Raw genomic sequence first — 12,853 nt, 5'->3', positions numbered from 1 at the left:
ACACAGTGTAAGGAAAGCTGCTGCAAATGAGCAAAAAATAGTTAGTCTTGAAGATAAAAGAAATACTTACAAAATTAATATTTTTAGTAATATGCTTTTTTTAAGCTACAGTTAGAAGAACACACTCCAGAACATAGCTGGAAACATCCTTGCATGACTCCTCAAACAGAATAAATCTTTGTCACCATGAAGCCCGAACTTACTTTATCAATTAAAGTAATGTATTGTCTCCCAAGCAGCCTTTACATTTGCTGATTAATCAATTAAACACATTTACATTTCTTTCAGGAAAAAAAACGTTTTCTTCTTTTGCTGTCTAACTCACCTTTGGCTTCACAGTATACAAGGCTCCTTTCTGCCTGAGGCCCGTTTTGGGAGGCAATAACTGTTAAGGAATGTTGTTTTTTTAATAAAATGTAGCGGTACTGTTTTGTGAAATGAATCAAAATTGGGAACGTTGTTTATTATAGATCCTGCCCACTTCTACTGCTGTCTACCGTAACCGGGGTGGTATATAGAAGCATAACTGCCCAGTGGCCCGAAGCCATGTTGGGCACTGTCGGTTAGTCTTGGATTTTACCCAAAACAAAGTTGCATTAATGCGCAAACAGTATTTTCACTGTTGATGCTGCATACGCAGAGCCGGCTTTAGGGCATTGCAACCAGGGCCACTGTACCAGGTGCTGAGCTGATGGGCATTGTGTTTTGAAATATCTTATGGATTTAAAAGCACCTGCTGCAGAGTTCCTTGTGTGTCCAGCAATTTCCAGACAACAATGAAAATGTTAAGATAACTCTGATGATTAGTGTACCTGCTGAAAAGAGATCGCAGTTTTGTCGAGTGGCTGGTTTGACTCATCATGAATTAGTGCAGAGGGTTAATATACCGGCTGCAAAGCACAGCAAATCACAGTATTGTATTTTTATGTAGATAGCTCAGTGGGTTACTGCTTTTGTCACAGAGATCCTTTTATAACTTGCAGGTAATAACTTTCAATCCTAAAATAACACAAGAGCTATGAGCTGTCATCAAAGAGAAGCATGCAAACTGCAAGGTGTTGGTTCAACCATTATGGTTTTTTCCTAGTCTTTCATTATCCTAATGTTACAAAAAAGGGTTTGTCCAATGGGTTCATCTTCTACGGTCAGACCCGGCATTTCAGTCAGATAGAGCGCAATTAGGCGTGGAGGGTATGTTGGCTCCACTTTATGAAAAAAAATTGGCAATGGTGCGGTTTGGACCACTGCAGCATACCCTTGGCCTGTGGCATACGGCGCAGGCGAGACTGGGATGGCGGGTGTAATAACCTAACTCACTCCATTGTGGGATACGAAACAACTGGGGAAACTCAGACGAAGTAAGGGTTTTGACCTTGGAATGGTTTAGATACATGCAGATACGACATGCTCTGATGGCAACACTGCCGGTAGGCTCAGAAATCCCAGAAGCGTCCCCTATGGAGGATAGATTATTAATAGACTACATGCCAAAGAAGGCGACCTCTCTCACGTACCGAAAACGTATAAATAACTTGCCTGACCCAACGGGGCCACTAAGAGGTAAATGGGCACATGATCTTGGCAAAATGGATGATACAGAATGGCAGGAGGCATTGGCATCCCCAAAGGAGGTGGGTATACCCTCACAACTCAAGTTGGTGCAATTACGCATCCTACATCGCTCTTACTGCACTAGGCACACCTTACACAAGATAGGAAGGGTGGAACATCCTTACTGCCTGAGAGCCTGCGGATAGGAAGGAACCTTTTACCACACCATATGGGATTGTCCCAAAATCGTGGAGTACTGGGCTAAAGTGATGAGAATGATTTCACAGGCGGAGGGAGTCTCACTGCTACCTGATCCCAGACGCTGTCTACTAAACATATGGGAACCCAACGACCTCACATGCACTGGACAAATCTGGGTTACATTGGGCATGATGGTTGCCAAGAGAAACATAGCACAAAGATGGGGACGGACGGAGGTACCGAACCTAGTGCCATGGAGTTAAGATATGGATGCAGCTATGATAGCAGAAAGGACGGTATATCGTAACAGGGGTTGCCCGAAAAAATGGAATAAAATGTGGGGGGCGTGGAAAACGTATAGGGGTACGCTTTATGATCCACTATCGGACCAAGAGGACAGTGACTCGGAGTCAGAAGAGATCTGATGGCCCAGGAATGAATGGAGGGCGGGGTGTCTCCGGGGTTGTAAATCTGTACACTTTAGACTTGAAAAAAATTATAAATGTGAATAGTAACATTGTGATGTGCTGTACTGCATGTTTATGCTTTGATTTCTTTAAATGTGTGTTCAACATGAAAATGAATAAAAAGTTTAAAAAAAAGGGTTTGTCTGTGTCATGTTCACCACTTTTGAACCCTGTCCTACATTTTCCGCTCATCCACATTGATTGATCCCTCACAGTAAGCGTTCGGCGAGGCTCGGAAAACTACAATTCACATGAGCCTCGGCGAAGGCACTTTGCCATCAGTGGGAGAACGGAAATAGACAAAAGCACATCTGGTTCCCCGCGGCACTGCCGATTATTCCGAGTTGCAGTGAGGGAGCTAAGGGAGAAGCATCTCTGGCTGATTCTTGGGGTCCAGTAAGGGTGTTGTTGCACCACTAGTTCCTAAACGGATTAAATGTAGTTGCTATTGCTCCCGGAGAGTAGAGTCAACACCTTCGGGGTAGCGAATGCTATCGTTGGCAGCCATCTCTTTCTCTCCTCTATAGGACAGCGCGGTGTCTCTCCCTGTTGGTGAGACACACGTGTGTGGTCTTCTGCAGGTGGTAGGGATACCGGTGCTACTGTATAAAAATCTTGACTGGTTCCTTAACTTCTTGTCCTGTTGGCAAGTCTCCCTGGCCTGGGAGGGGCTCATGCAAGGCAAGCAACTAAATTACGCAAGTTCTTTACTCCCTCCATTGGGGAATGTACATTCCGTGAATTCGTGCAGATAGGAGTGTCCGGCTGTATTGTTAATTAAGGAATGGCAAACCTAAAGCAAATACAGTCCTTTGGTAATACAAAGCACAGATACTTACAATACTTGCCTTGCACCTGAACCCTTTTGTGTGTACGTCCTTTGTGTTGTCTTTGTCCTATTTTTTGGCTGAACTTACCGAAGACCAGCTTGTGTCCAAGGGGGATGCAAATAATTTCCAAGGCATGTTGAAAGTAATGCTGGTGGATTTAACGGATCGTCTCTGTTACATGTGCCTCTCTGAGATGAAAGCGGGGGTTTAGCTCAAGCATGTTCACAGTTTAAACTATCAGGCATTTATCTAATGTACTTATTTTCAATACTTTTGCCTTAATACCAACAGGGGATTGTGGAAGAGCGATTCTCCTCAGCTTCTGGCAAACTCTGTGAAGCGAAGCACTATTCTATATGGGTAGGTTCAGAAACCATAGACGTATCTAACTGGAGTGATTCTTGCTTTAGCAATAGTCATTTTTGTTTATAACGCTTGTTTATGTTTTCTTTGTGTTTCCAGTAGTGTAACTATATTTATGCTCTATTGAGAGAGTTCAAGGATTCAATACTGATTTTATCAACAGGGACATGATCGACCTTGTGGGCTCAAATGAACAGTCATTTTCTTTCCTTTACAGGTATTTTAGATATAACTCTGGTGAATGTAGTCTAGGGAGGTTATACCTCCTTACTCATAGTTTCTCTGTTTCCTTGTTTTCCCCTGTTATTTCAGGTCTCCTTCTCCGCTGTCCCCACCCTTTCCTTCCCTCGCTTGATTGCTTCACTGATCTGTTCTATATTAACTAGCAGACTTGGAGCTATCGAGAGGTGTACCATTTTTGAGCATCGTTCCGATCCCGAGGAGTTGGTGAATCGACAGAATAATCAGCCCACAGATTTAACTCCTCTTGATCGGATTCCTTGATCCAACATGGCTACTTTGGAAGACGTGTTGTCCATGTTACAGGTGGTACAACAAGAGCTTGCAGCTTCTAGAGTAGAAACCACTGCCTTACAGGCCAAGGTAGACTGCATGCAGCAAAACCCTTTTGATGTGGGGGGACTTCACCTTTCTATCAACCTCCCATCACAGTAGAAATGCCAACCCCTTTACCGCTAGCACACCCGGAAAGATATTACAGAGAGGCCAACAAAATACAAGTCTTTCTCACCCAGATTTAGTTACACTATAATTGTAAGGCAACAGTATTCACTACCAACCAAGCACAGGTGGGTTTTCTAATATCATATCTAGCGGAAGTCGCCGCCTTGTGGGCGGTTCCTTTAGTGCAGCGAGATGACCCACTGTTTTATGACTGGGATGCCTTTAGGGGAGAATTTGAAATCATATTTGATAGTCTGGGTTGGAATATATTCTTATAAGTAAAACCAACCTCAACCACTGCCATAAGCTTTAGATTCTGAGTTTGTGCTTCTTCAGACCAAGCATTCTTAAAACATAATGCTGATCAGTATGGTTGACAAGTGACTCCTATACCTTGTAGTATTCGTTGCATTAAATAACATTTCCTTTACATTGATTTAAACACTTGTATGCTTGATTGTCTCTGTATAATGTGTGTGATGTAAAGTTCTGTGACACCCTACACTGGTATAAGTAGTGCTGTAAAATAAATGAAATAACTGAGAGAGAGGGGCTACGGAGAGATGTAAAGCACTGTTGGAGTGTGGCAGTGAGAGAATCCATAACGAAAGAGGCATTGGGGGACACCAACAAAGATTGTCACACCGGGTGCCACCAGCACTAAACCCAGCCCTGTGCATACATGCCAAGGTTTGGTACCAGATAGCCTGGCATTTAGGGTAATTTTAGTTGTATTAGACACATGGACAAAGTTTTAATGGACACGTGTGAATAACCCATGCAAATACCCAGCTGGTTCATTGTTGAACTTATGGAAATGGCCATGACTAAAAATTACTTTCAGTTTGATAATTGTTTTTATTTTCAAACCGAGGGAGTAGGCATGGGTGCAGGCTTTGAGCCGGACTTGGCACATGTATACAGGCTGACTATGAAGAGCAAATAATCTTCACATTCCACAACCCATTTGATATCCTCCTCAACGGGCGAGGTACATCAACAATGTTTTTCTTATTTGGAGGGGTTCTCTGCATGACTTATATTCATTTCATAGATGGCTTAACACATGTATGGATATACAATTCACTATAGAACAGAACCCCAAGGCCATTACTTTTCTGGATTTGTGGGTCAAAACAGAACAAGAACAAATCTCAGTCTCCTTTTACAATAAACCTACAGAAATAAATTCCCTACTTCATTATTCTAGTAGTATTAAGTAGCCCCACCCCAGTAGTCTCAGGGACAATTTGTCCTTTGGGTAATTCTTGAGCATATGCAGGATTTGCACAAAAAGATTCAATTTCTATAACAAATCAGACATCCTTATCAAAAAGTTAATTGAAAGGGGGTACCCCAGATGACTGGTAAAACAGGCGAGAAATAGAGCATGGTACAACCATGGAGATGATCTGCTGAAACCACGAATGAGAGACTAGATGGGAGAATAGTTTGTATGTGTCACCACATTCAGTCTGGCAAGTAATGATGTTGAAAGAAATGTAAAAAGCCACTTGTAACTAGTCGAAGATCACCTCACTATGAAAGAGGAATCCCTTTCTCTTTTAAACAATTAAGCAATCAAGACGCCCTTGTATGGACGGCTCTGGCACAACAACCTAAAATTAACATTAATACCTTGTGGGGATAAGCAACTGTAGTATGCCATTATAAATATGGCAAGTGTGTGGCGTGTAAATTCTGCATCAATACGGATGTTTTTTCGCATTATGATGTCAAATGTTCATGAACTGTTCTTTCTAATTACAATACCTGAGACATTATCTATGCAGTATGGAGCCCTTGTGGCTTAAAATACATAGGCTAGGGGCGTTGCTAAGCGGGCCATCATGGCGGACGCAGCCTAGTGAAGCTCCGTCCAGCCCGTGACTTATCCGACTGATATACTGTCCCCCCGGTCTGCCCTGCTGCCCGGAGGAGGGGAATAGTGCACTGGATGGCGCTGCTACACTCCGGTGGTATTTGCAGAGCGCTGAGGTGCCCAGAATCCGTGGGGTGAGGCACGAAAGTCTGTGGCCTGGTCCAGGGTGGAGAAGCCGGGGCCTCAAGTTTTGTGCCCCCCGGGCTCGGCGCACTGGTGGCGGCTGTGAGGAGCTGAGTGAGGCCCGGTGGTGTGGGTGCTCCCTAAACTACTCCGTGAGGCATCTGAGGCCCCTGAGGGGCTCCTGCTGGGGGCGGGCTGCCGCTGTGGGGGCCCGACCCTCCCTTCTCGGCGGAGCTGGGTCTTTCGCGTTGTGAGGCCTGGAGATTGGTTGCGTAGCCGGGAGCTGGAGTTTCGCGCCGCCTGAGGTGGCTGCCACTGCAGCGGGGCTGCTCGTCTGGTGATCGGGGGGCAGGTCGGCCCTCGGAGGAAGCGTCTGGAGTGTTGAGGGGGTGTGCTCGGCCTGAAGTGGGGACCAGCATCGTCAGAAGCGAAGTAGTGGTGGACTGTCGACCTGGAGTGCGCCAAGACTGGCGTAACATGTGTCGTCTTCCTGGGGCCCGGGGCCACGAGATTGATGGAAGCACCGGCGAAGGAGTGAGGGGCTACGAGCCGTGGCTGGTGGTCGGGAGACATTTGACTAGTGCAAATTGCAGGTGGCCTGAAGGGGGGTTGAGGTCGCCCTCCCGCCTGGAAATTCGGCAGAGTGAGTTCGGGGCATGGATCCTGGCGCCTGGCCTGACTGACTGGCGCCTGACCTGAGGCGGCGCAGGGGCTTCGGCGCACTTCATCGACCAGCGGACCCAGGGACGGTGTGCTAGTGGACAAGGTTGCTGTCCCCCGATGAGTGTCCCCGACTACATTTGACAATGACAAGAGGTGGGAGTGGTGGAGGGGCTATGAAACATGGGCACATCGACAAGTTCATGGGGCCGAGTGGCGGCGCGGGAGCCGCGGGTGGTCACCAAGACCCGGGGCCGGACAATGCGGCTCTGATGGCAGCTATAACCCAATCTAGGGACATGCTGGACGCAACAATAGGAGTCGTGGGTGCGGATGTTACGTTGCTGCGCCAGGATCTACGCAATGCAGTGGCCCGCATCACGGAGGCAGAAACCAAAATCTCGGGAGTGGAGGATGAAGTGGCGGCCCTGAAGCGCAAGGTTGCCAGCTTGGAGAGTGTCCAGAAGTGCCTAGTGCTCCGAGCAGAGGATGCGGAAGGGAGGGCCCGGCGGAATAACCTGCGTTTTGTTGGGCTCCCGGAGGGCTGCGAGAAAGGCAACATGGAGAGTTTCCTAGCCCAGTGGCTAGAGAGCTGGCTCCCTCCTGAATCCCTCTCAAGATGCTTCGTGATAGCGCGGGCACATAGGGCTCTCGTGCAAAAGCCACCAGTGGGGGCCCGTCCCCGGCCGGTGATAGCCAAGCTATTGAACTATCATGACCGTGATACTATCCTACAGCAGGCACGGGTGAAGGACCCCTTCCTTTATGAGAATCAGAGCATCCTAATTTTTCCGGACTATACAAGACTGGTGCAACAACTTAGGCAGTCATTTACAGCGGCCAAGGCGTGCCTTCGCGACCTCAAGCTCCCCTATGCCCTACTCTATCCGGCCCGTCTGCGGGTGGTCTTTCAGTCTCGCACCCACTTCTTTGACACCCCGGAGGAAGTATTTTGTTGGACTGATGAGACAGTGAAAGTGAGGGTGCATACCCCGCCGGGCCTGGACTCGGATTCATCATCGAGCGGGTCACGATCGCAGACCACCCGGGGATCGCGGAGCCGAGGGAATTGGAGGTCTAGATCCAGGAGGCGCTCCACCTTGGGTGGGGCTGTAGAAGGGAAGGGGGATGCCACTGATCCTCCATTAACGGATCCTTGAACTCTCGGCCTGCAGGCAGCAAGACTCTGATGTTCATGTGCCCTTATAGTACTTGGTGGGTTGGGGGCGCCTTTGTTGCGTAGTCATGGTGCTGAGAAAGGGCAGTTGAGTTTCTTGGTCTACAGCGCTTCTGACTGTTTGGGGCAGTGGAGTGGGGGGAGATGTATGAGGGGCGGACCTTTCCCCCTCTGAGGTCTTGTTGGGGGGAGTTGGGTGTATGGGCTGGTTGCAGGGGCTCCATTGGTGTGGACAGTCTCGGGTCCTGAGTTTGGGGCCCGGGGTTGTTGATAAAGCGACAGGTACTTCAGTGTTTTTGTGGTATGGGGTGGGAGTTGGGGGTGGGGAGGGGGATGTTGTCTGGTTTGGGGGGTTCTGTTCGGGTTGAGTCGCACGATAGCTAGGGGGTCTCAATGGTTCTAGTGTTCGCACCTACATGGCCCAACGTTTGGGTATTTACTACACATGCTCCAGGATGGCGGTTACAGGCATTAGGCAACTGAGCCCCACAGCGTCCATGCGTGTCATGAGTTGGAATGTGCGGGGAGTGCTCGACAAGGTAAAGAGGGGGGCGGTCCTGCGGTAGGCAAAAAGGGCGGATGTTGATGTCCTACTGATAGAGATCGTAGGTCACCCGACCAACAATTTTACCATATAGTTCTCGGGCCCATAAATTTCAATTCACCATATACATTAATCAGGCGACCTCACAAATCTACCATCAGCAACCCTGATTCCTTCCTATTGTATTCTAGTGTACCCGACTTACCATCCACCGTCACGGGTACCTAATGACCACGATAGATCAGGGAGCAAGCTGTAAAAGAAAGGCAGGCAAAATACAAACCCAACTTCATGAACTTTGATTTTCATAAAATGACCACGGACAACTGAGAAGTTTTAAAGGTTTTATCTAGAAATCAGTATCTGTGAGTATTAGGCTTACAGTTAAAAGGCAATCAATAATCAAGATAACAAAAAGCACGTAACCATACAAGAAAAGTGTAAGGGCAATCATTTAAGTTTGTAAATAGAGTGACAGGGAACACGCTAAGTAGACTTAAACTGAAACTCAAGAATGGACATCTATAAATGAGCAAGCTTATTGCATGTACTAAAATTATGCTATTAGGACGTACTTCATGAGAGAGAATTTAGAAACTTATACACCTATAGAAAGGGTAAAAGGTGGAAACCGCTATAATTCTAACATTATATCGTTAACTGTAGGTTTCAGGAGAAAAATATAAAACACATCTAATTCATAAACAGTATGGGAAAGAATTGTGCTCTAAAAAGGTAGGGTAACATAGGAACATACTATGAGAATAAAATGCAATAGGTTTTCATATGGTAGACTGCGGAAAGCATGGAAAATATAACATGTGCAAAGGTATGTCTTTATTGAAGCAAAGACAGAAAATAGAAAGGTGCAGTATAGAGTTCTCAGCCCTATCTATATATTTACCTAGAATGGTGTGAAAACCAACCCTGGCCACGGATCAGTCAAGGACAGGAAATACCCCAAGGAATAGCAGTCATCAATGGGACAGCAGGTGCAGAATGGACACCCCAGGACAGGACAGGAAACCCAGATTAGGATCAGGACAGGACCACCATGGCACGACCAGCACCCGCAGTTCGGAAGCAACGCCTGCGCTCCACCCTCTCTGCAGCTATCAGTCAGAACCCCGATTGGGTTATCGAACTCCCCAGCAAAGTGCTCCGCCAGCACTTAAGGTTTAGTAAAACCTTCAAAAGTCTATGGTTAATTTCGGACAGAGTGCTCCGCAGCGCTCTGTAAATTCAGTCACCTATTGAGTGCGTTGGGTCAGTGACAGGTCAGCTATTCAGACAAGTCGGACAAATTCTATAGCTAAACCTAGGCTAGTTATACTGTTTTCGGGTCAATGTACCACCCCCAAATGTTGCAAAGTGTCAGAATCCCCAATTTCGATTGGTCCCAAAGTAGGCTAGGTTAACACACCAATCAGAACAGACTACTGTAAGCCTAAATTTACATTCTTGGGTACCGCCTAGCAAGATTGGGGTTCCCATGAGAAGTCGCACTGAATACAATAGGAAGAAATACATTGTTAATAATGTAACACATTTCAGCTTCTCTGGCTGGGTGAAGGTGCATCTTCCCAGGCACGTCTTGGCAGCGACTTTCTCTTGGCGCTGTGTCAATGCCACCTCGCTACTTCTGGTCCTGCGCAGTACTGCACTCCAAAATGGACTCCAAAGCACCCCATCACCCCTCCATACCGAGGATACATGGAAAGTAAGCGAAAACAAATTAAAACATAGAAATAAATGAATAAACTACATAACATGATTGTGTACTTATGATTTATCACTATAAAAATATACTATGCAGTTATATTTTAGTGCAATACACAATAACACGAGAGCATCTGCACAAGCTTCACCACATTATTACACAAGCAGCCATCTTATGGCTATTACGCATGCGCACCCTTTCCCTCCAGAATTACAACTACGTCACGTCACGTGAGTGTGACTAACGCATGCGCAGAAGCAATATTCTAAACGGAGGCCATTTTAAAGACACAAATTAATCGTATTAGTAAAACACATAGGCAAGCATCACTAAGATACATGTATATAGTAAAAATGAAGGAAATTAGTAAGACGTACAATTGGATTACAGAGTTATACATGAATCGAGGTTCTTGATTTCAGCAAGTCGCGTAATGTGCAAAATCTTGCTTCATCAATCCCCTCTTTGATGATATTTACTATCATCACAAATAAAAATGGAACCAGATGCCAACTTTTTCACACTTTATGCATCTCAATCTCTTCCAACAAGCGATTCAATTTCTCTTTCACATCTTTGCTAGGGTGAGAATTTTTCACCTTTTTGTAAATATGATTATTCATTTCTTCCAATTCAAGCTTATCCACACTCCGTTTCACACCCCTTCTATCCACCGTGTATTTCTTTGTGTTTTTGCGACATTTGCAACAGATGAATATGAGGAAAATGATGAGACCTATCACTCCAATTGGCATCAGCACCTTAAACAATAAACTTCTACCTAAATTTGCAAACCAATGACCTACATTGGAGAGACCATCGACAAGTCTCTTCCAGGCACTGTCAACCTCCAGTGGTTTGAGTTCTTTTTCCAAATTAGTAATGTTTTTCACATATTTTTTAATCTGTACACTTTTGTCCGGTATGTAAGTGCAACAATGTTGCGCCTTCAGCATCCGGCAGACTCCGCCCTCCTCTGCTAATAAGGTGTCCAGCGCAAGTCTGTTCTGCAAAACCATTGATCTGATCGCAACCATTTTGGTATTGACCAGCAGGAATCCATGAGCTGTGTCAGTAGACAACACATCCACTATGGTGGATAATTTGCAAATTCTGTGTGTGTTCAGAACCACTCCCACTCCAGGTATCAGTGCACTAAAAATACTACCCATTATTTCACCTACGCTTTCTCTTCTACTACGCACTAAGCCATTAGTGTTTTCATTGCTTCCAGCAATTTCTTTCACATGGTATATTTTCGGGAAAACAATGCCAAAGTAGCAGCTTCCATACCAGTGATCCGGCAATTTGAAATAAGCCTTGTTTCCACATATATAATAAATTACGGGAAACACAGGTTCTAACCCATTTTTGAAACCCCAACCTCCAATTACCTTGTAATTGCGTTCACTTTGACTGGAACCAATGAAAATGTTATTATAATAACTAGTCTTCTCGCGATGAAGACAAAGTTTCCCTTTCCTTTCGAAACCCAGCAACAAAGCAGGACCACTCCCACCATTTGAGGTGCCTTCCATGTTTTCAGCCCATTTAGGAGTTTTCTGTCTTTTGTCATTAGCTTTTCTTTGGAAACTCTCCCTTCTTTTCTCTGCCATGTTTAAAAATATTTTTTCTTGTTCATGTAAAGAACAGGTCAAGTTATCTCTGTGTGCTTCATTCAAGTCTATGGTACCTATAGTCAGAAAGTATTCTCCCATATAACGTGTAACGTCACTTTTGGTATGTACAGGATTCAGATTTCCACGTATAGGAAGTTCAGAAAATATCACGTCTGAATTTGAATAGTAATACTGTAATGGTCCTCTTTTGTAAAATAAACTAGCTAATATGCTACAGGAAATTCCATAGGTCAAAGGTAGGTGATGATAAGTCACGCCTTCAGCTACAGAAGTAGGTAGCTTCATGCAGACATAGCAGTCTTCTATTTCCATAGTTTCTACATAGTGCACTAAAAGATTTGCGAAAACATTTAACTGTGTCTGGTTTCTAACTCCATGATAATGTAGTCCTTCCTCATCTGATGCTTCTAAGTCTTGTTTTGTTTGTCTGAGTGCTTTTTCACGTCTTTCTACACTTCGTGTTGTCAGTTCTTCAGTGTCAGTGGTCACAGTCTGAGTAGGGTCAATATTAGTATTTTTGCTTACCATAAAAGGAATGAAAACTGTTAGTCCTATCCAAATTATTATCACTATAGCTATACTACATATACATATTTTCCAGCATGTTTTGCAACAACTGCGTCTAGGCCTTCCATTCACGTTTGAATCAGACATTTTCGTTCAGAAGAAGATTTCTCAACCCCTCTCTGTAACTTTGCACAGTTAACTTACTCTGCGCAACTTCAGGTTAATTTGTCTTCCTCTTCTGTAGATTGATCAGCAATCGGTTCTCCGTCACTTTCGTCAGTTATATCAAGATCCTCAAAATCCTCCAAAATTAAAAATGTCCATTCAGGATCTTGGTATTTTTCGTTCAGTCTTTTTATTCGATCACTCCTTCTTTTGGAGCTTTCTCCAGCTTGTTCTGCAATTCGAGGACTTTTTCTTCTTTCTGCAAGTTTTTCTTCTACTGTTTTTATTCTCAGTCTCAGTTTCTTAATATATCCTGGTTCAATATTTTTCTTTTTCTTG

Source organism: Lissotriton helveticus, chromosome 9 (assembly GCF_964261635.1).
Source record: "Lissotriton helveticus chromosome 9, aLisHel1.1, whole genome shotgun sequence".
In the NCBI taxonomy this organism is placed as follows: Eukaryota; Metazoa; Chordata; class Amphibia; order Caudata; family Salamandridae; genus Lissotriton; species Lissotriton helveticus.
The sequence above is the reverse complement of the archived record's forward strand: the minus strand, read 5'-3'. Positions refer to the sequence as shown.